General features: G+C 35.9%; 1 protein-coding gene across 2 annotated transcripts in view; it reads right to left on the bottom strand.

The window, feature by feature from the left end:
- The window catches only part of ptprd (protein tyrosine phosphatase, receptor type D), a 420,350-nt gene that overhangs the window by 276,565 nt on the left and 121,184 nt on the right, over positions 1–22,601 (bottom strand). Inside the window, exon 5 of one of the 2 annotated variants that reach the window (XM_015393658.1) lies at positions 19,591–19,638. The exons of the other annotated variant lie outside the window; for it this stretch is intronic. The gene's annotated coding sequence lies outside the window, so the exon portion shown is untranslated. The remainder of the gene's footprint in view (positions 1–19,590; positions 19,639–22,601) is intronic. 2 annotated transcript variants of the gene reach the window in all.

The following is a 22,601-nucleotide window of genomic DNA, read 5'->3' as shown; positions in this document are numbered from 1 at the left end:
TTTTTTTTTTTTTTTTTTTAAAGAATACATATATGAAATATGAATATAAATTAGCTGTTTAATACGCTTTTACAGAACTGAAATCATCACAATGAGTTGTGCTGAAGCAGGAAATCCTCTAAAACCTGCAGGACGGGATAAACAAAAAAACAATATTAGTGGCTAACAGCAGAACTATAATATGGAGTAGGCTAGAGTCTCTCAGTAAGCTTTTATGTAATGTTTTTTTTTATTTTTATTTTGTGAAATAATTATCAAAAGTAGCAGGAGTGTCAGAGATCTGCCTGTATTTTGAATGGGCCGCCAAGCCGATCTCCTCAACTACTGGATGCCCTGAAAAGCTAAGGTTTTCTGATGGCAAAACTGTTCTACTCAATGGCTCTAGTAGCTTTATTCAAGGTTATCTAATGAGACCAACAAGGCTTTTTGTGCATCATTGTTGGTAACTTCAAAACACAGACTTTAGATGAGCATACCGTTCTTACTCGAATATAGGACGACCCTGATTATAAGACCACCCCCTCTATCCAGGACCAGTTTTTAGAAAGAAAACAAAAAGACCAAAAAGAAAAAAAAAGACAGATAAACCAAATTTATTTTGTTTAAAAAACTATTGTATATTGAACTGATAAGAATTTGAGTAAAAAAAAAATACTACATTAAAAGATTTGTGCAATTAAACAATAAAAAGTCACAAAAAAATACAGTGAAAAATTTAAATGAAATCTTTCGACACTTCAGCATCAATGCAAGCTGAACTTTGTTCATGGAACGTCTCAAAAATCTGCATGACTCACAGACGTCCTCTGCCTCGCTGCGCTCACTGTCACTCCTACGCTAACCCTGCAGCCCTGCAATTTTTTTTTTTCGATAAGCTTTTCTCTTACTGTTTATATTTTTCCAGTCTTTTTGAACATGCCATCTTTTGACATTGGTCTCTGTAACTCCGTATTTCTTTGCAGTCCGACAGTAATTAGATGCCTTTGCTACATTGACCACAGTTATTTCAAAATTGGCATCATAACTCCGCCTGAAATGTCTGCAAATTTGTCAGACTTTTGATCCACTCCATTCTGGGCAGCAACTCTCTATTTGTAGCATCTTTGTCACGTCTTCTCTGTTGTGACAGAAATATGACCCGAGCCACAGTTTTCCATCTCCATGAGGTCACTGGCTTTACAAAAAAAATAGAGCCCTCTGCAGTTGCATGTCTAGCAACCCCAGACAACTGTCAACCTCTATGATTGGTTATACCCCAATTATAAGACGAAGCCACATTTTCACACTTGCCTTGATGGGCCATTGTCTGGTGCTTGGGTTGACCCCTACAATTCCTTTTTAAACATCAATATTTCTACTAAAATATTATTTCTGTCATTATTTTTCAACATAAAGATCTAAAGAGAAGCATCAACTCCTAGTCAGACCCTGTAATTTAGTGAAAGGATGGAGTCAAAGTAAAAAAAAAATATGCAAGAGGGGGTCACCCAAGTGTTGGAAGTTGGTAAGGATTTTGCTGGGAGTTGAAGGGAAGTGGGCGGCCATTCGGCTAGCTGCTACTGTGTATTCAGGCCAATACAGTAGAAAGACCTCCCGGAATCGAACCCGGAACCTCTTTGCTACAAGTCAGCAGGGCTACCCACTGCGTTACTGTGCAGCCCTATACAACTTAAAATTTGCATTAATAAATAGCTAACACAGCACAAAATTGATTCTGTTGTCTAAAATAGGAGCAGGCAGGTCAGTCCTTAGTGGATGTATGTCACACATGTTTCGCATGTTTAATACAAAATTTAAATGATGGGGTGTTTGACAGGTTACCCAATGTTTTTGTGCGGGTTTAGGATTACTCTTCTGAATGTATAAAATGTTAAAGCAAAAATGTGTAGGATAAACATTTTTCTCCTTTAAGATCCCAAGAATCATTCAATATGGGAAACACAGACTCGGATGTAGCATTTTGTAATTGAAAATGTAAATTAAAAACAATTCAAGTGAATCGCTTTTCCTAATTTGTTGATACACAAGCACTAAACTTAAATTCAATTCAAAAATACTTTATTAATCCCAAAGTGAAATTAAATAACTTTCAATTGAACCTTTACTTCATTGAATTACTTGGATAAAGTTAGACAAGCTTTATATAATCCTATTCTTTTTATAAGGCTTTACTAGGAAGTATTTTCTTTTAAACTCAAAATTCATACACATTTGCTTAATCACACCTTTGAGGCATAATGTGATCAGGGAAGCCAGTTTGTCTGCATAGAATATACAATAGTTTAGGAAATGGGTTTCAGTCCATTCTCATCAAAACCCTGGAATGAGATGTGAAAAATTTTATAGCTGTGGTATTTGCTAGAATAATGTGCTAGGCAAATGAATAATCACACTGGCTTGGAATGGTAACCCAACTTGGTAAGCCATAAATAAGATAGGAATGGGACAGAAAAATTATTAGTATCCCTTCAGGAGGGTGTTACAATGTTTTAACTTTAAACTGCAGGTCTTAAGCTTTTGCATATTAAATAAACGACCGCTTGCTGGCTCTTTGCTCTTACAGTAAATGTTCTGCCCATTACACTTACAGTTAATGCTCTCTGGCTATGAAAATGTGATTGTATATGGCCTGAGACACTTTCGTCAATAACTGATCAATGTGATTTGCTAAAGAACTGTATAATGTGGCCATTAATAGCTTGGTGTCAACTATCATGACCTATGATAAAAATCTATTTAAAAAAGCCCTATAAAGTTAAAGACAGAAACCAGATACCACTTGTTCAGTGATTTAAGGTGTGATAAACAATGATCATAAGAATAAAGTCATTGCATGTCTGTATAGATTCTTATCAAGAGAGTTGTGCTTATTGTCCACCTGTTTCTACATTATTTTTTTGCTTGAGCTTTAATAAACAATTCACAACAGAAGATGAACATCATTTAAGTGTCTTTTTGAAATTCTAAGTAAGAGAAATCATCAGATATCTTAAACTACGTGATTCTGAACAACTAAACTGCTTCCTATAAAACCATTTGTTACAGGTGTGCCAGAAAGCTTTCCTTGAGCTAATACTAGCATTTATATAATTAGAAACCCTTGTCAGCATAGGAGTGATTTTCAGCTGCTAAAACAGTACTTTGATTGACTTAGAATACGAGTTATACTTTACAATATGTATCACAATCCTCATTTATAAATGGTAAAGATACCATGTATTAAGGATTGACAGTTTTGGATGTTTGATTATCATATATTAACCCCATTTACGAAAGCTAAATATATAATTTATTAAGGTATTAAGCACATTGATGTTAGGGTAAGGGTAAATACAATATGACAGGGTAACATAAATGTTAAACGTTAAGGGGTAGGCAAGAAGCCAACTAGGAGTTAGGGTTAGGCCTAAACAAACATGACAGGGCAAGATGATCTATTTTACCTTCTTAAAAGGTAGATGCATCAGAGTTTTCTTTCTAACAGCAATGATGAACTGAAGGGCAGCATTGTATCTCCAGCAATTATAGTAGGCTACCTTATCAAGAGCTGTAAGTCTGGTAAAGAATCTGGATGTTATTCGAAATGTTAAAGGTTAGCTGTTTTTTAAGTGCAACATAAAAATGACTGAAACTAGACTAAAACCTTTTTGAGTTTTAGTTGACTAAAACTATCACATATTTTAATGACTAAAATTTGAGTAAAACTAATAATATTTTTCCTCATAAGGAGGAAAAGTAAGACTAAATCTAAGATGTCTGTCAAAAACAACACAGAAAAATAGGAGCATAGGAGCTTAATGCTCCACGTTTGGTCGTAGTTCTGGGTGTAAAGAGTAGGCTTGAACTAGTAGACCTGAGTGGCCTGGGAGGTTGATAGAATGACAACAAATCTGTTATATATTGAGGTAATTATCCATTCAATGATTTATTGACTAATACAAGGATTTCAAGGTTTATTCTTTGAAGTACAGGGAGTTAATGTAAGGACTTCGGAACCGGGCTGATAGGCTCTACGTTCTTAGTTCTAGTGAGATCTCTGGCAGCAGCGTTTTTAAATGAGCTGCAGCTGTCTGATGGACTTTGTAAGCTAAACTTTGAAGACACTGTTACATTAATTAATTCTACTAAAGATAAATGCATGCATTTTTCTAGATACTGCTTGGACATTAGTCCCTTAATGCTAGAAATGTTCTTCAGGTGATAAAAGGCTGATTTAGTAAATGCCTTTATGTGCCCCTGAATGTTCAGGTTTGAGTCCATCATGACACCATACTGCCATAATCAGCAGTTATTAGCTGTAGTAGCTGAAGCTGTGACCTAACTCTGGATCCTTCCTCCTTTGGTCCAAATGTTATTAATTCAGTTTGGCCTAAAAAAACTGGACAAATGTTATTAATTCAGTTTTGTTTTTACCCAGTTGGAGAATTTGATGGCTCATTCAGGTGTTGATCTTTACAATGCATCTAGTCAACACTGTGACGGGCTTCTAGACACCTGGTGACAGTGTTATTTATCACCTGCATAGTTAGGGTAACTGATCTTGTTGTTAGCTATAATCTGAGCTAAGGAGAGCATGTAGATATTGAATATGAGGGGACCCCACATGTGATTTTTTCTGGTCTCTGGTTTAAAGTTCCCTAGTGGCACATAAAAGCGCCTGTCCTTCAGGTAGGATTTCAACCAGTCCAGTGTTGTACCAGAAAGGCTGAATCAGTTTTCGAGACTGAAATAAAATCAAATCCTCCACAAAATCAAACGCTGCACTGAGGTCCAATAATACCAACATTGTTGTTCTTTCACTCTGAAATTATACAAATGTCATTCATTAAACACCTTAATCAGGACAGTCTCAGTACTTTGGCTGGCATGAAAACCTGACTGGAACATCAAAGCAGTTGCTCATTGTTAAGAAGGCATTTAACTGTTGAAACATCCTTTCCAATAATTTTACTGATGAAGGGGATGTTTGAGATGGGCATGTAGTTCTGCAGGATGAAACATGACTTTTCCACAATGCTTTGATAATTGCTATATATACGTACACACACACACGTTCTGCCATCGTAGTGAGGACCATGTGTGGACTCCCATTAATTTTCAGTCATGTTCAACCCTTTATATGCCCTAACCCTAAAACTAACCCGAACCCTAACGATTATCAATGCATACCTCACCCGAACCCTAACCCAATTGACACCCTAGCCCTTAACCTAACCATTAGCAAAATAGCATGTGAGGACCAGCAAAATGGCCTCACTTCGAAACAACTGGTCCTCAATTTGATGGTGAAATTGGAAAAATGGTCCTCACAGGTACACACACACACACACACACACTGGCTACATTAGTTAAAAAAGTATTTAAAATTCCCCAAAGCCACCAATTCAACAAGGATGGATTATGTCCTCTTTGAGAACAACTGATTCCAGGCTACCAAGCACGTTTTTTAGACAGTGGATGATTTCTAATTCTGTCCTTTAAATGTAGAAAGGGAGGCTCTTTCACTATACAGAGGTCAAAGAAATCAAGAGAGCCCAAAAGAGTGGTAATGCATTTTGGTGAGGTCCATTTCCCAAACTAGATAGAGTGCATCGTTGCCAGAGTCAAAAGAAAAGCCTTGTTTCTCATTTTCCAAAGGTTCCATTCAGCTATGCCTGCCTTATCTTCCATCCGCAGCCAACTGTATGGCCCAACGCTGCCTCGATAGGATGAGTGCAAGATAAACTTGACAGATCAACTTTTTCGATAGTTCCCAAGTCCATGAACAACTGGGGCCTCTAATCAGATAATCCACCAATGAAAGATTAGACGTGGGGAGTATTATTGTGTTGTCACTCTAGCTTACAGAGGCACATGGGCCGTAACTGCCAGGGCTAGATGTCCCTCGGCAAATCCTAAGAAGGTGTCACATCTCTGCAGATAAGGTGTTCTGTTAAGACAGACGGGAGGGATAATAATATGGACAAATAGTAATTGTCACTGATATTAATAAGAACTCACAACCTAGAGAAGGAAGCATGAGAGGCTGCTTGTTAAATTTGACAGATTATGCCTTGTATTCCACACCATATTACATGTAAACAGGTGAACAGCCTTTTTAATAAATAAGGACATCTTTGTTTAAACAAGCCATACGGGAAATGTTTCACACTTTCTTTATGGAAAGATTTTTTTTTATCAAAACTTACATTAAATTGTTAATATTTCAGGGGTTTTACAATCAGCGACCATTATTACATTTCAGTCTCTAGTATTAACCAACCCTGCAGCCTTCGCATATGCTCAGTGCTATCTCATGAGGAGAGCTGCAGAGTTGTAGTAATTCAAACATTCTTCAAACTGCAATTTATTTTCCTTGGGTTGTAATTATGGTCTATTAAAATGCAAATGATGTCAATGGTGGAGCAGCGTTAATCACTCACTGTCTGTTTATGGGCAGTTCAGCCACATGAGAGGGGGAGTAACACTGTGGAGATGAGGATGAACAGAGATCCTCTATCTCTGATGGATTTAATACATTTACTGCTTAGATGAGACACACAGTTTCCACTGGGATACAAATAAACTTTTGTTATATTATTTTGAATTTGAGTAAACGTTTTGCACATATTTTGAGTGCTTATAATGCACACTTCAGCAGCAAGTAAGTGAACCTAAGTCTAACTACTTCAGACCTAAAATCTATGATCTATGATGCTGGTTATCGCTTTTCCTAATTTAACTGTCTAGACAAATAAGGACATGTGCCTTTGTATTCCCAGGCCCTTAGAATGTGTTTCACTCACATGTTCACTTACTAACCTTACAAATCCACACATAACCAAGCTGACAGTTTTATCTAACCAAGTAAAGCAGAACAATATTTATTAAGCAGGATACAGATTAACAAATAGGTTATTGTTTTTGCTTACATCCCAAAATATATGAAATACTTTTCTGATCACTGGGGTATATTGATAAATTCATCAGCAATTTGAGACAACTTGCCCATGTTCAGTATCCATGGGAACCAACGGCTGTAGGTTGGTGAAATAGTTGGTGAAAACCTCCACTATGCTAATTATTGCCTAGGAATTAAATTCAGATATTCACATAAAAGTTAAAGATATTGCTACAGGACAAGAAAATAACATGGAATCTCGTGGTCAAAGGTTTAAAGTCTGCCTTCTAAGTAAATGCTTTAAATGAGAATATAAAATACTTTTCTGTCTTTTGAATTTTCAAGAAATAACTAATATTTCCTCCAATAACTACAATAGCAGGTTTTGATTCAACAATAGATGAATGCTATTTATATGATTTCTCCTCAACCAGTTAATAAATAAACTATCGAGATTTAAGACAAACTACCTCAACAGACCTCACTGATTCAGTCTTTTTAACACCTTAGGTTCTTTTTTTAGCCCAAATTAAAAGAAAAAAAGAGAGACTTTCAACACACGTTGCAAGTCTCAATTTTATAATATATTCACATGACAAACCTGTTGGAGAAACATCCTGACTGATCTGTTTTAACATTAAAATTATAAGGAAGAAATTTCAACAGTCTTAAAAATAGGAATCTAAATTTTAGAAATGTTATTTTCTCACAAGTTATTCACTTAAGTGTAGCGATACAGATGGAAAGGGCTTGCCGAGAATCTAAGGGTACAATGCTGGTTTGTTTCACCAAACTACAGTTCTGTAAAAAGACTTTTTCCTTCCTAAGTGGGAAAATATAAATTCTATAAATGATACTCATGTAAACTTCTAATACAGAAAGAGGTTTACTGCTGTCTGCATTACAGTACATAATATTCTGCTAATTTTATGTACTGTGTCAGATGATGGAGAACTACTATATAACAAGCTCCTCCTTTAAGTGATTTTTAGCTGATACCTGTTTTTACATTTATAAAGATTTTTAGATGTCATTTGTTTTATATACCGGTAAATAAATTAAAAGTCTTTTTTTTTGTCCACCATTGTGTATCCTGATACCTTCACATAATTATTTTGTGACCCAACCTTACTTCTTAAATATTTTTCGAGTTTCAAAAAGAAAAATGTTAACTATCATAGGATAAAGGGAAAATCTCAAAAGTAATAAAATATCATTTTATAAATACTTGTGTAGAAGTTAACATTTTCATAATTGTGTCACTGTCACATTTATTACAGATTTAAATCTATATTGATTCATATATCCTCTCATCATGTTTTTCAATGTATGTTACTTAAGTTTGCACAAGCATTAAGACTTATCTGCAGCCATATTGTGAACAAAAACCTCATGTTCAGCTTATCAGAAGGTTACGCTGTCCCCGGGACAAAGTGTTTACTGTAACTATCAAATAATTTTAAAAAAGTGTTCACAAGAATCCAGTGAATCTTATATAACTTTTATAATAACTATTAAAACATTTATACAATTATAAATAGAACTTTCTTCTGACCGCTGATGTTTTCAGTACCAGCTTATTTTTAGAGCGCAGGCATGTTCCTGTACTTGTGTGTAATAAATGAGGGAATGACTGGACACACACTGTGTAGAGTGTTTTGATCGTAAGAGGAGGTCTGTCCCCATATGCGCCATCTCCGGCCCCTTGATAAATTCATCTTTCTGACTGTCCCCTTGGGAGCAATCCAGAGAGAAAAGCACATCGACTTTTCATTAAGGAGATCACTGCATTGGAAATTGAATTTATTTTGGTCTTAAGAGCATAACAAACAAAGATGTGAGTCAGCCTGCGGGCCACAAAGAAAATGCCGATACACAAAAAAAGCAAATGTTTTGGTTGACTAATAACACTCCTTTTGTCCCGCAGTCAGATTCATACAGGGTGTCATCTAGCAACATAGATAATTAAAGACCACTAACATTATTTGCTAGCAGTATTGACCACATAATGCTACAGTTACTTTTTACAGCATACCTAATGCTGTTTACCTCGTTTAGAATGATCACTGCAGCCTTACGCACCCAGCCTCACATACAAAGTGCATGAATATGTTTAGACTTGTTGAAACCAATGTAGTCCTTGCTGGATAATAACCTTAGGGTTTATATATGGATTCTTGCAACGCCAACTGTAAGAAGCATAAATATGCTCTCTTTTCCACTAATGCTATCTGTGTATCATTCAACTCACGATATTATTCCAAGTTCAAAATATTTGGTTCTCATCGCTTCCCAATACAGAAATATTTACATTTGTACCTTTTGAATTATGGCACAGGGTAGATTGGGGTCAGAAAAAGAGCATCATATGGAACATGATACAAATACTATATATATATATATATATATATATATATACTTTTTTTTATACAAATTCAAGCAAGATAAACAAATCTAATGTTTTTAACTACAATCTTGTGAGAGCAATACTTACAGAAGGTAATATATATTTCTGTTAGAATATGGTTAATGTGTTAGGTACATACTGTATTGCTATATTCAGCTGAATGTCAATTGCTAGAGCAGAGCTGAATTTCAATTTCAATTTCAATTGAGCAGGCAAAAACTAGCAATGAAAGTTTTAAGTTTGTGTGGAAACTAGAATGTTCTTTTTGTCTTGTTTAAGCCAAGCTTGTTCCTTTTTTTCTCAGACTAACATACAGTAGCCAAACAGTTTACTCAAGTAAGAAGAGCAATACTTAATAATACTAGAATTCAAGAAAAGAATCAAAGTACATTGCCATAATCCTACTCTTAAAAGTATTACCGGTACTTTAAAAATATACACACAGAAATGGAGCAGGTTACTACCCATTTCTTCAATACAGGTTTCGGGGCAAACCTGTGGTCACAGCTGCCCTTGGGCTCCTTAAACGAAGCAATTATTTTAGTAAACATGGCTCTCCTCTTTCTTTGTTTTTTACCTCTTCTTCACTTAGACACACAACAGAACAGAACACCGCCACTCTCTGCAGCATACAGTACCACTACTGTAAACAAAAAAAGCAACAGATAAGAAAAATCAAAATAGTTCTACACTTATTTGGCCTTTGGTTCCTTCCTGACTTGTACGTAGCACAGTTTTCTTCACAACTTTACAATATGTAATTAGGAGGATGATATAAATAAAAGTATTCCTACTTAGGATTAATTATTTATACTTGGCACATGTCAATGTACTTATACAGTTGAACACAGTTGTAATATATCTGAAGTAAATGAAGAAGTGTGGGTCAACAGAAGGGCTGTAAAGTTTCAACCATGTTTCTGTGTCTGTTGAAACATATGGATATTACATCTGCTAATCATTCAAGACAAGACTAAGGTGTCCTATGGAACTGATTGTGTTGGTAGTGTAGAAGGTATATTATCATGCTCTTAGAGTTTCATTTCAGTAGATTTACTGTTATTTATAGACCACTGTATTTACAAGGGTTCAGTGAATTTCAAGAGTCACTCCTCAGCATAGCACCTTCCACTTATGGTAAATTTGACCCAGGTGAGCTAAAGTGTTTACCCAATTAATTTATTTCAGCTAAAGCCAGACCACTGACCCATAAAATGAGCTAAGATAATACTGACCTTAACATGGTCTTCTGCACATAGAGGTAATTGCTAAGGCTCCAGATCAATCAATATTGACTTGACCATTTTTCCCCTTCCATTCCTCCCCTCTTCCACCCACTAACACTGGAGCTGAATGTGGAAAATTGCCTCTAGACGGAAGGAGAACATATCCCTGATAGTTTAACCTTTATCTAGCCAACGTGTTCACTTATCTATACAATTATAGATTTTGCCAGTCAAGCTGTTCAAGACGAAATCTGTGGAGTGTTCAAAGACGTAGGCTACAGGCTAGACTAATTGTGAAGTGTGTGTGTCAGCTGAATTTACCCCAGAAAACCGACATTACCATATGATATGCAGACTGATATGGTCATATAAAAATGAGGCTTGCATCTTTTGGCACATTCCACAATGCAAGTTAAATAAATTATAAGCAAAATAAAAAAGAAATACCTACTTGGGCTACAAATCACTGAGAAAACAAGCATGAAGACACGCTCACAAAAACCTACACAAACAACAGCACATCCGTTATATCACAGTCTCTGCACACTTGAAGGCATTTGATTCCGTTTTAATTTTTCCAGGCAGGGACACAGACTTTAGCAGGCATTTCCATCTTGACTTGATAAATCTCACAATCTTCCCTTCCTCGCCACACTGCAGTAATTTATTTTCTATCTCTCCAAGCTATATTTTCCAGCTAATATGTCATTTTTTTTCCAACAACCTGACAACGGATGCCATAAGGGATGATAAGAATAGTGAAACCTTTGCACTCTCCAAACAGTATGTACCTTTAGGACTTTTTCACCTTTTTTGCAATGAAATTAGAGATCTGCAGACAGGAATATGATACTCTGATTACTCACATAACTTAAGTGAGAGAAAAGGTTTTTAAAACATACATGAAAAGAATTCACCTAAAATACAGGTGGATTTATTAAATAAGAATATCACTGAAGCATAAATACATTTATTGGATTAAATGAAAATAAATAAAACCCAGGTATTATAAAGTATTACACATACATTTTAGGTAGACATTTAAACAGCTTTTGATGCCTATGGCTTGCAGTTATAATGATAACCAAAAGTCACTTTCTTAGAAAATTAGAATCTGACAAAACAGCAAAAAAAACAAAAAACACGTTTTCATAGCCACTGGAGAACTGTCCAAGTATGTTTCACACAGAATTGGCATCACTGGGGATTTGAAAGCTGCCTAGTAGATAGTTAGTGAGATCCTCCCAGGAGCAGGATTTTAACATTAAGTATAGGGAAAAAAACACAGGTTACAAAATTTGCATGAACAACTAAACATATATGTGTGAGGGTATGTGTGTGCATGGTGGGGATCATGTTTCTTAAATTTTAGCAGCATTATGGGGACCGAATGCTCTAGTGGGGATCAATGTCTTGGACCCATTGGTACATATTCTGTTTTCGGGTTAGGCGTTAGGTGTTAGGTTTAGGACTAAGGTGTGAATTGAGTTTAGGTTAAGATTTTTAGGACACTGCTGCTTACGTGCAATTTAAAAAATGAAATTGTCTAGAGAGCTGTACTTAACTGGTGAAATCCTAATGGTTAGGGTTAGGGTAAAGGTCACAGTTAGGCTGTGGAAATGGGTTAGAAATTAATGAAAGGCAATTGAAGGCCCCCACGAGGAAAGAGAAACGTGCTTTTGCGTGTGTGTAGAAAATTAGGCCTGCTTTGAGCGATGATTTGTTTACTGCCCTTAAGTTTTACTGTAACATAAACTGAGTCCACTAAAGTAAAATTACTGTGCAGTGAAAATGTGTAATGCAACTATGTGCTTACTTTTTTAATAGAATTACAGCTAAAGAAATAAAATTAAAAGAACCTTTTCAATGTTATCCTATCCTATTGTCAGAGATGCACGGGAACACACATGAAACATATAAGCTTGTTTTGACGAGCAGATTATAAACCCCACCTGTGTACCTTTCAAAAGAGACAATTTCCTGATAATATTTCTTCAGTTCAGTTTTCATGCCCACAAGCTTAACAGTCATAATTTATAAGCGACGCATGAACTCTGTTTGGTTCGGGATCACGAAGAGCAAATTAAAAATATACGTAATTTCACAAAAAACTATTATCTCACTGATTTACAAAGCCTGCTTGTAGGAGAACCAATTTATGTTTCTTGAGTGACTGGAAAGCAGTTCCCCTGTGGCTATTCAACTCATCCTTAATTTAAATGTGATAAGATTTCTTTTGGAGACATTGTCAGGCTGATGTAAATTTCGAAGGCAGGATGAGCCCACCGCTGGCTTAACTTTGATGAGGTGCTAATATCTAATATCAAAAAGCAGATAAAACTCTTATTAGCCCAACTGGTCTTGCTGGAGTGGAAACTTATTACAAAGAGGAGATGAGATGAAAGCAGATGAAGTAATAAGAGCGCTGGGGGCTTTGTTACATGTCCTTAAGCTCTCTGATGGGGTCAATTTAATTTTGGGACCTAAACGCTGAGGGTTTACACATGCATACAAGTCGACATTGTCTGAGAGATCAAATTTGAACCTCTTACTGTGCAGACAGCAACATCATTGGGGATTACATTGTCTCAGGCCAGAGGGAGTTTGATAATCGCATGTCATTTTTGGAGTTATGTGAACCTGCCAGCTTTCAACATTTCCCAAAAAAAAAAAAGAAAAATCTTCCATCAAACGCTAGATAAATAGCTTGACAGTACTGATTTAAGAACTCCTTCTTTGTGGCTATGGACACACGTCTTTGTCTCTGTTTTATGCTGCTAAAAAGAGGATTAATTTTAGCATTTATGATTTATTTGATAAAAATATATTATATCTTGTTGCAGAATAAAGTGAAGCAAAGAGTAATACCTAATTAAAAATTCAAACAGTCATGCAAGTAGTTATGAACAAAAAAAAAAGTGCAAATTGCTACCAAAGTGGGGTTATGAAGCATTTAGTCCTATTAAAAATGGTTCATTGTAGGGAGAAAGAGAAGGGCATAGGTCTTCGCCTAAATTCGTCTGAGGATTGGCCTATGATTAGCTACTAATATCCAGTCTGTGTTATTTATCTAAACTTGTATCTCCTAAATATGCAGTATGTTTAACCTTGTTTTTCTCTTCAATTTGATTAAAAACATGCTAGATGTAATGATCTTGGTGCTGATGACTAGCTTGATTGCTCATTACATTCTCCTGCTTAACTCCGCCTATTTTCTCATTAACCACTCATCATATCCACCTGTTCCAGCTTCTAATTAAACTGTTTGCTCCAAGTCATCAGTGCCAGATCATTCTTTAGCCTTTGTTGTGAAAATTATTTAAACAAAACTCATTGTGTTCTGATTGCCTGATCCTGACCTTTTTTTCCTTTTAGACCTCTGAGCCTGCCTGTCACTGTTCTGATCCATTTGCCTGACCTGTCTTCAGACACCTGCTGGATGCTTCTTGTGGACTGAACCTGGTTCTGCCTCTTCAATTCGCACTCTGGATTATCCTGCCTTCCTTCGCCTTTTTGAATCTGATCTCCTGTCAGTTCTGTAATCTTCAAGGCTTTGGCGTCTGGAACTCTCTGTGGGGTAACCACTGTGTCTTGTCAGTTGACCTGCTGGTATCAACCTCATTCTCTGGGCAAGGGCTGTACTCTGAACCAGGTTAGTGATTCACATGTTCATATCACCCTCCATCAGTGGTCACTAACCTGTGTTTCCTCTCTCCAGAGTTTCCTGAATCAGACGCCCTAGCGACTACAGATCCACAGTCTGTTTATTTTAGTTAACGCTTTTTGAGTAATCCTGTCTGTCTTGCCTAAATACTGGGTCTTTATGTTCTGATTCATGACACCGGAACTGTCTGGTATTGCATAGCAGTAAAATATTCAAGACAGTACTCAGTACAGTGCTAGGAAGAGCTGCTGCCTGCTATCATATCCCGTACTTGTTGTGACATCAATTTCAGTGTACAGTTATCAATCTGCCGAGTAAGATTGGTCTGCAGCATTCAGTCTCATACACATTCAGTCAATATGTGTCTGCTACAGACTAAACTTTCACAAACTCCTGTCTGCCAGCTGTGATTGTGCATGAAGCCGTCCTTTCTAGGCTTGACCTCCTTGCTCACTCAACATCATTTGTGTTCTCTGCTGTCTCTGCCTTCACGACTTAATAAGCCATATATAGTTGAACAACATTCTTAGCTAAGTTTAAAATAAAATGCTAATATGTAACTTTCAGGATTTGATTTATTTTAGGTCTAATGAGCTGATGCATTTCTACCAAAAAGAATCCCTATATTATATCCAAAATAAATGTTTCCTTCTTTTACCGTAGATATTTGGATAAAGACCCAAATAAAAAGCAACATAGAGCTTCTTGTAAATGTTTTCCTTGTTTTATCATCAAAACTATTTTCTCGGTTTTCCTTTAGTATTTTATGAGTTTTTGGTTTAAAGCACATTTATTCTTTGCACTGTGGGTTACTACATTCACCACATACAAGGAGAAATTATTCAACATAGTGGACATAGTGGTAGCAAAAACAGCCTCATAAAATATTTGACAATGGCTTTAAGGTTGAGCTGATAATCCTTGCCGGGGATTCAACCCGAGGTCAGTTTGTCTGCTGGGAACTTAATTTCTTGAACCACTGAGATCCACAGCCGTAGGCGTTTGGAAGCGTACTACTCTTAATTTCCTGTTTAGTTTTCTAAAATATGCCTGATCACGTGCCTTAAAAAATGTGCACTGATTGGCTGAGTGACTTGGCTTAAACTGATTCGCATAGCATAAAGAATGTGATTTAATAATATTTTAATATTTAGAGAATGAGCAGAAGGGTTAGGCTTAATCGTAGGGTCTCCAGTTGATACTCTTGTCTGAAAAACTACTGTATGTTAAGTCCAATCTATCTTATGACAGCGGTTTTACATACCAAAACGCAGATGCAGCCTTACATGAACAGTAAGAAACTGGGTTTGTAGAAAGTACACAACAGCGTTTATCTGCCACCGATCGATGCTCTGGACCAAGACGAATCTGCTTCTGGCTTGCTGGGTGAGGGACAACGTCAATATAAAACATCCACTCTTAAAAACAAGTCGGAAAACACCTTCACTTCTTGCACTGTGTCCCATTGATTTCTCTTCAGCTTCACAGCGATTCTGCAGCACTTAGACATTTAACTCCCTTTCAAGGAAAGTCATTACACGGTGGAGCATTTAATTAAGCAGCCACAGCGGTGCAATCTGAACGATTCACTGTCTAAATGTGGATCAACTTAGCATATTTGTTCCTGTGCAGTCCTTCACAAAGCTAATTCAGAAATGGAAAAAGTATGGCAAAATAACCCGCTTTATACACATATATATATATATATATATATATATATATATATATATATATATATATATTCTTACACTTTATAAGTATCTTGAAAGATTTGGAGTAGAATAAGCAGGGTATTCACAGTTGACCTGTTTCTACAGTGAAACAAACCTAGTTATTAGGGACATGGCCGCAGATGTGTCTGAGGATGTTCTGAGGAGGTGCTCTTGCCTCTTTATCCCTTGTGAACAGGGACATAGTTTAATATGTGTGGATGGAGCCTGTGTGCACTTGGATTGTCTTTTCCCAAAGGACGTAAGCTTAAGTTACATTAAAATTCAGCTTGATGTTGCTTCCATAATGAACTTTGGATAGCCTCAGCTATAACACTTTAAAGGTGATGACCTGTCACAGTTAATCAGCAACTTTAACTTAATAAACACTATGGAACAAAAAGCTCCAACAGTGGTTTTAGAGTTAGTGTCATTACTTCACTTGGCAGTGTGGAAAATTATGTCTTTACTAAACTCTGTATACAGTATTGCATGTTTTAGTGCATTGAAAATGTACATAGAAGGTGTCAAGATGCATACTTCACAGATGCATACTCTTGATCAGCTCTGTCGAGTGAGCGTCTGTTAATGGAACTTCTATTTATTATTTGTGAAATTAGTAGACCACAGCACTCTTTTTTTTGAGGGTTTCCTACTGAGGAAAATAAACTAAAATACAATTATTTCTTTAGGGAAACTACATTTTTGTGCATGTTTACATTTGTTAAGTCAGCCTTTTATTTGGTGAAAGAGAGTGAGATCCACAAAAACAAAAACAAACAAACAAACAAAAAAACAGGAAGGCTGAATTGGGTACGGTCAAGTAATGCTGCTTAACCCCTTTTAGTTGTTATGGTTAGTGCAATCAATACACAGGAAATTCCCTGTCGTATCCTAATTATTAGTGACTATGCATTGCAAACAGGTTTTAACACTCATTATCTTGGTCACCAAGCTGATGTGTGCAACATGCAAATACTAATGGGAAGAGGTAAGACATTTCTGTTATATCTGAAATGATAGGAACGTTTTGCTGAGAAGCAAACAAAAAAGTTAAACCAGCTGAAATAAACCAAGATGGTATATTTAAGAAACTAGATACCATGAAAATAACCTAGGGCAAAATCATAAAAGCTATGGATCATGACAGTTGTCACTTAGATTAATGCAGAGCATTTTAAATTGTGCAATTTTAGTATGTTACTGTATATTCAAACAGGAAATTCCTATTTTACAATAAAACTTGCTGCATATCCAGAATAAAGATCTGTTTTGCAAAAACTTCAACTGTGACATTCAAAACTAAGATTACATGTGTTAATCAAAGTCAAAATTTAATCCAGGACTGATAAGATGCTCCATTTAACAAGCTCTTCTTTAGTGGGACAGGGGGGGAGCGATCAGGTGAAATGAAGAGGAACTGATTGCTTGTGGTGATTGTGCTGATTGCATTTTAAATGTAAAAACTTTTTTTTTTTTCTCCCGAGTGCGCAGTCCAAAGCTTTGGCACACAATGGCGTCCCACTAAAATGCCACCATCTCTGTTTTGACAAGCACGGAAGAACAGAGTGTCTATCTATCTGTCTGTCTGTCTGTCTGTCTGTCTGTCTGTCTGTTTGTCTGTCTCTATTTCTTTATTTGGGGGTCAAAGATGATTTGTTCTCCAGAGTTAAATATTTCTATACTGTTAAGAAAGTTAAACAAAAACAGCAGGTGAAAAAATACTGATTTAGTTTAAATGTGTAATCAGAAGCAAATTTCACACTAGGCTGTTTGTATATTACCTGTTCATCAGCACAATTATGATTTTTTTTTTAAGGACAGACAGTTCAGACAGATTTCAAAATGACTGGGATTTGCGATGCAGTCCTTCCTTCAGACAAAGCATTATGAATGATTGTGGAACAAATGTCCCATGAATGACATTAAGGGATATTAAATGAAACCAGCAGGTTCTGGATTAACTATTTCCTTTTTTGGATTGTATTCGTTGCGTCTACTGAGGGAGGTGAATCATGTTGCGTTTCAGTAGGCAGGTATAGTTTAAAAATCAGAAAGAATGAAGAAAAGAGTCAAAGAATGATGAAATGTGTACGATGCCAAACCTCACTGTATTTTTTATTTTATTTTAACAATAGACTGAGCACAAATAGTGTGGGCATTCAGAAGAAAGTATGCACACAGAATAAGTAACTGCTGGATCATAGAGGGGGCGAAACTAATTGTTGATATCAAACCAATGTGACATCTATCTAAGCTGCAGAAGTGATAGACAGAACCATTTTACTAAATCACAGCAGGTTCTTTGAATAGTCACAGCCTGGTGGGTTTAATATTTAAGTGGAAATATCCATTTAAGGCTGGGAAAATGGGCTTTTAAACAATGTAACATTCTGCAGTTTCAACAAGTTTTAACATGCAGCAATGGTGACATTCTACATTTACATCGCTGTGTGCTATTCTCCTAAAAATGTTCACTTGACTATCTATCTATCTATATATACTGTATATATATATGTGTATATATATATGTACGTTAATTAAACACATAGTATTCACTGTTTGTTATTTTACTATGCAGAAAGAAATGTCATGACAAGAGAAATGTAATTTTCTCACAACTCACTTTTCTTTTTTGCTCAATAAAGGTAGAACAAATTTTACATTTAACATCCTGTCAGCTGTCAGTAATAAACAAAATCATTGGCACTGGTTTTATTACCTGATATAAGTTTAAGATTGTCTATAAAATGTCATTCAAACGGGTACATGCAATCTGCATGATCCTGGTGAAACTACCAAAAAAAAAAAAAAAAAATTTTCTAGGTTACTTAAATCACCAAAAATTTCCAGCCCAGGGTGAATACAAGTATATGAAATCATAAAAAATGTGAATTTATAATATATATGATCTAGCCTGGACCATAAAGTAGCCTAATTGACAGAAACAATTTTTTTAATTAGAGATATCCTAAAATTTTCTGACAAATGAAACTAAAAACATACAATGTCTATAAGTTAAATTATATAACTATCAATTTTGATACATTACACCTTTCTGTACAATCGCATTTATGTTTTCTTTTCACTGCATGTATCTGATTGTGTAAGTCAGGGTTTTCAAAAACAGAAATATCACACTAATGGTGCAGAGTTCTTAAAAACTTATTTATCAAATATGATACACCTGACTTTAAAGGGTTAATCATTTCTTTTATATAAAATCATTATTATCCCACTAGCTTAATAAAGAGGCAATAAGTCTGTCTGCCAAATGTAAAAGCTGCGCTAAATGCAAATATATGCTTGAAAAAAATAACATTTTATATCCCTTCCATTTACTCCTCATGCATTGTTGTTAGACGAAGTTGAAGATTTACTGAAATAAAAAGAAATCCAAGAAATATCTAAACTTAATAAGCATTTATTTACATAATAAGGATCCTTATGTTTAAAATGTCAGTATAAATTTATGTAGTTTTGGTTTAAAATAAGGGAACGAACTGGTAAAAAAATATAAAAAGAACAAGAGAGGAATAATCCACTGTACTGTAGCCTTTGGAGGTCTAAAATATTCAAAAAGTCAATTCCCATTTTATTTACATATCCTCATCTCCACTAATGAGTAAATGAGTCATAATATTCATTATATGATGACACACATCTAAAGATAAACCACACAGACAGGAGAAAAGGAGGCCTACCTTGAGGTTGAAGGTGTGAAAGTCATGGAACATTCTCTCTCCTGAGACCTGTGACAGAACAGGGGGATGGGACGTCAGTCATGATTAGGCTAAAGCGCAATTACAGAGCAACTCCTCTGACAGTGATTGATCAATGAGGAACTCCTTTAATGAAGACAAGGACTTCAGGTCTTCCAGGAGCAAATTGGCAAAAGTGAGAGGTCGGAATGGTGTCCCAGACTGTAATGGCGCTAAGAAGATCATCCTGTCTGCAGAGGTACAGGGATTGAAAGAAATACTGTATCCACAAGTCACTGGCTGCAACTGAAATACTTACAGGTCTATTAAAAGTTACATGAGAGTTTTGTCCATCACCGTCACACTTTTCCAGCACAGAGCAATTCTGAATTTTTATGAAAGTTTTTAGAAGCTTTCTTTAAATTTAAAAGAAAAATACAGAGATCAGTGAGTACTAGTAAAGGGGTTTGAGAAACATCTTTCACCTCATGCATTTAAACATGATTTTGGGTAGTTTTAAAACCAGATGGTGAGAAATTGTAAATGATCAACACAGCTAACATGAGCCAAAAGCACAAATAGAAACCAAGACAGCCCAAAATAATTCAATAACACATTACCATTGAACACATTTTCTTTAAGGACATTTAGTAGCCCGATATACACAAAATAGTGGGAAAAAATCAATCCAAAGTTTCTTAAAGGTTTTATTTGAATTCTTTAAGAGAATCTTCAATTCTAGAATATTTCTTTGGAATTATATTATATTCCCAAAAAAAGTGTCCCGCTCCTGACAGTCCCAATAAACTGAACTGAACCAGAGCATATAGTAAAATCTTATTTTTTCTTCAGTTATTTGTTCCATACTTTTGTGGTATGCACCACTTAACTTCAGTCAGGAATATATCTATATGTAACAAATGTAGAACTATATTCAAGGCCAAATAAATTCACTTCAGTTTAAAAATACTTTATTAATCCCAAAACGAAATGAAAGAACTTAATGAAATCTGTTGCATTAACATGTATCTGCCTTTTATACTTAACAGCAGATTAAAAAATGCAGTTGTGTTGTGTAGTCAAAATTACGCTTTGTTCTTCGGCTCAACGATGTGACACTATTTGAAAATGCAATGCACAGACAAAGGCTCCACTACTATTTAATTTACGTAAAGAATTTCTGAATATTATAGCAATTTTTCCTCTAATATTATTTTCTTAATACATGGTTTATGATGATCTGTTACTATGATGAGGGGAGGACTGGATCCAAAATATGGACTGCTTGGTTACAGTTTTAAACCAACTGAGCATCAGCAACGGGAGAAAAAGAGATGGCAGCTTGAAAGAGTATTCTAATGGGCCAATCTACCAACTGAAAGTTGTCGGTGCCGTTTAAAGAAAGAAAAATAACTATATTGAAGCCATCCATCCATCCATCCATCCATCCATCCATCCATCCATCCATCCATCCATTTTCTAACACGCTTATCCCAAGTGGGGTCACGAGGGGTGCTGGTGCCTATCTCCAGCAGTCATTGGGCAAGAGGCGGGGTACACCCTGGACAGGTTGCCAGTCCAACGCAGGACTATATTGAACCAATTCACATAAAACAAATTGAGATTATTTTAATATATTAGCAATGTAGTTCATGTTGTATTTATCTAAAACATATATTACTGTATAATTCCATGTAAAATCAATATAAATAGTGTTATTCTTGGTTATAAAACTGAGAAAAAGTGTAAACACTTGCCAGATACTGATCCTCTGTGTTACTCCTATGTTTCCAGGCACAGAGAGAGAGGAAAAAAGAAAGAAAGGAAAAAAAGTAGGCTTTTGAACATGACTGCCTGGCTGAGTTGGACTGTCACAGCCTCATTGTTAAAGCACCAGAGACCAATGAAATCAGGCCCCAGAGGCAGAAGCTTCATATGGCACAGTGTTTATTATTTTTTCAACCTAAATCTGGCCTGTCTTGTAGTTTGACCTAACATAAGGAGGGACACATTTGCTTTCTCTTCCTCTCAAGAAATGCATGTGGGAGAGTGCAGCACTTGCCAAAAACAACCAGCCCTTCGAGTCAAGCATCTGTGCTTCCACTTTTTTTTCTGCCAAACCTCACAGCAAAAAGACACATAATAACAATTTATGAATAAATTTTATTGTTTAATATAATCTAATTAGTTCAGTAGTTTTTGATTTATTAATTGATTGACTTTATTGATCTCACAGTGGAGAAATTCACTCATTACATCAGCTTAAATAGTCAAAGGAGAAGAATGTGCTCTTCTCTGTCTCCTGAGTTGAAAGCCTTTTTTCTGGTTCAGGAGGACTTTCAGCTCAGGAGTGACCCAGGGGTGGTTGTTTTGGAAGCCCTGTAGCCTCTGTGTGGGCACCGTGCTCTCTACAGTTATACATTCAGTCAGGCTGTTGATGCCATCACCATGAAAGCTATGGAACATGCTCCAGTCTGTGGTTCTGAAGCAATCCCTCAGTTTCTCAAAGCCCCCCATCTGACCAAACTTTCACTGACTTCTTCTGCACTATTGCCCTTCTCACAACTGGTTTTAGTGGGTGTGCAGGTAGACAAGGTTGTGATCTAGTGGGGGGAGGGGGCGGAGGTGTAAGCATCTTTAAGGTTTGCATAAAAAAGGTCCAGGGTTTTGCTGTCTCTTGTTTTACATGTGATCTACTGGGTGAGTTAATTTATCCTCTTTTAACCCTAAGTCATCCATATTTAATACCAGATTAATCATATTTTTCCAACTTAAAAATACACCAATAAGAACATATTGGTACTTATTGTTGTATTTACTGAATAAGTATGTTTACCAGACCTGTAAACATACTTATTCAGTAAAAAAAAACAAAAAAAAAAAAAAAAAAAAACAATTTGTTATCAGATGTTAGAATTACCACACAGGGTTCTGTTCTTAACATAATTATCCTTCCTGTAATCAATATAGCTTGCTAGTGTGTAAAGCCGGGCATACACTGTACGATTTTTTTG

This window comes from Cyprinodon variegatus, unplaced genomic scaffold (assembly GCF_000732505.1).
Source record: "Cyprinodon variegatus isolate N-32 unplaced genomic scaffold, C_variegatus-1.0 Scaffold652, whole genome shotgun sequence".
In the NCBI taxonomy this organism is placed as follows: domain Eukaryota; kingdom Metazoa; phylum Chordata; class Actinopteri; order Cyprinodontiformes; family Cyprinodontidae; genus Cyprinodon; species Cyprinodon variegatus.
The sequence above is the reverse complement of the archived record's forward strand: the minus strand, read 5'-3'. Positions and strand labels throughout refer to the sequence as shown.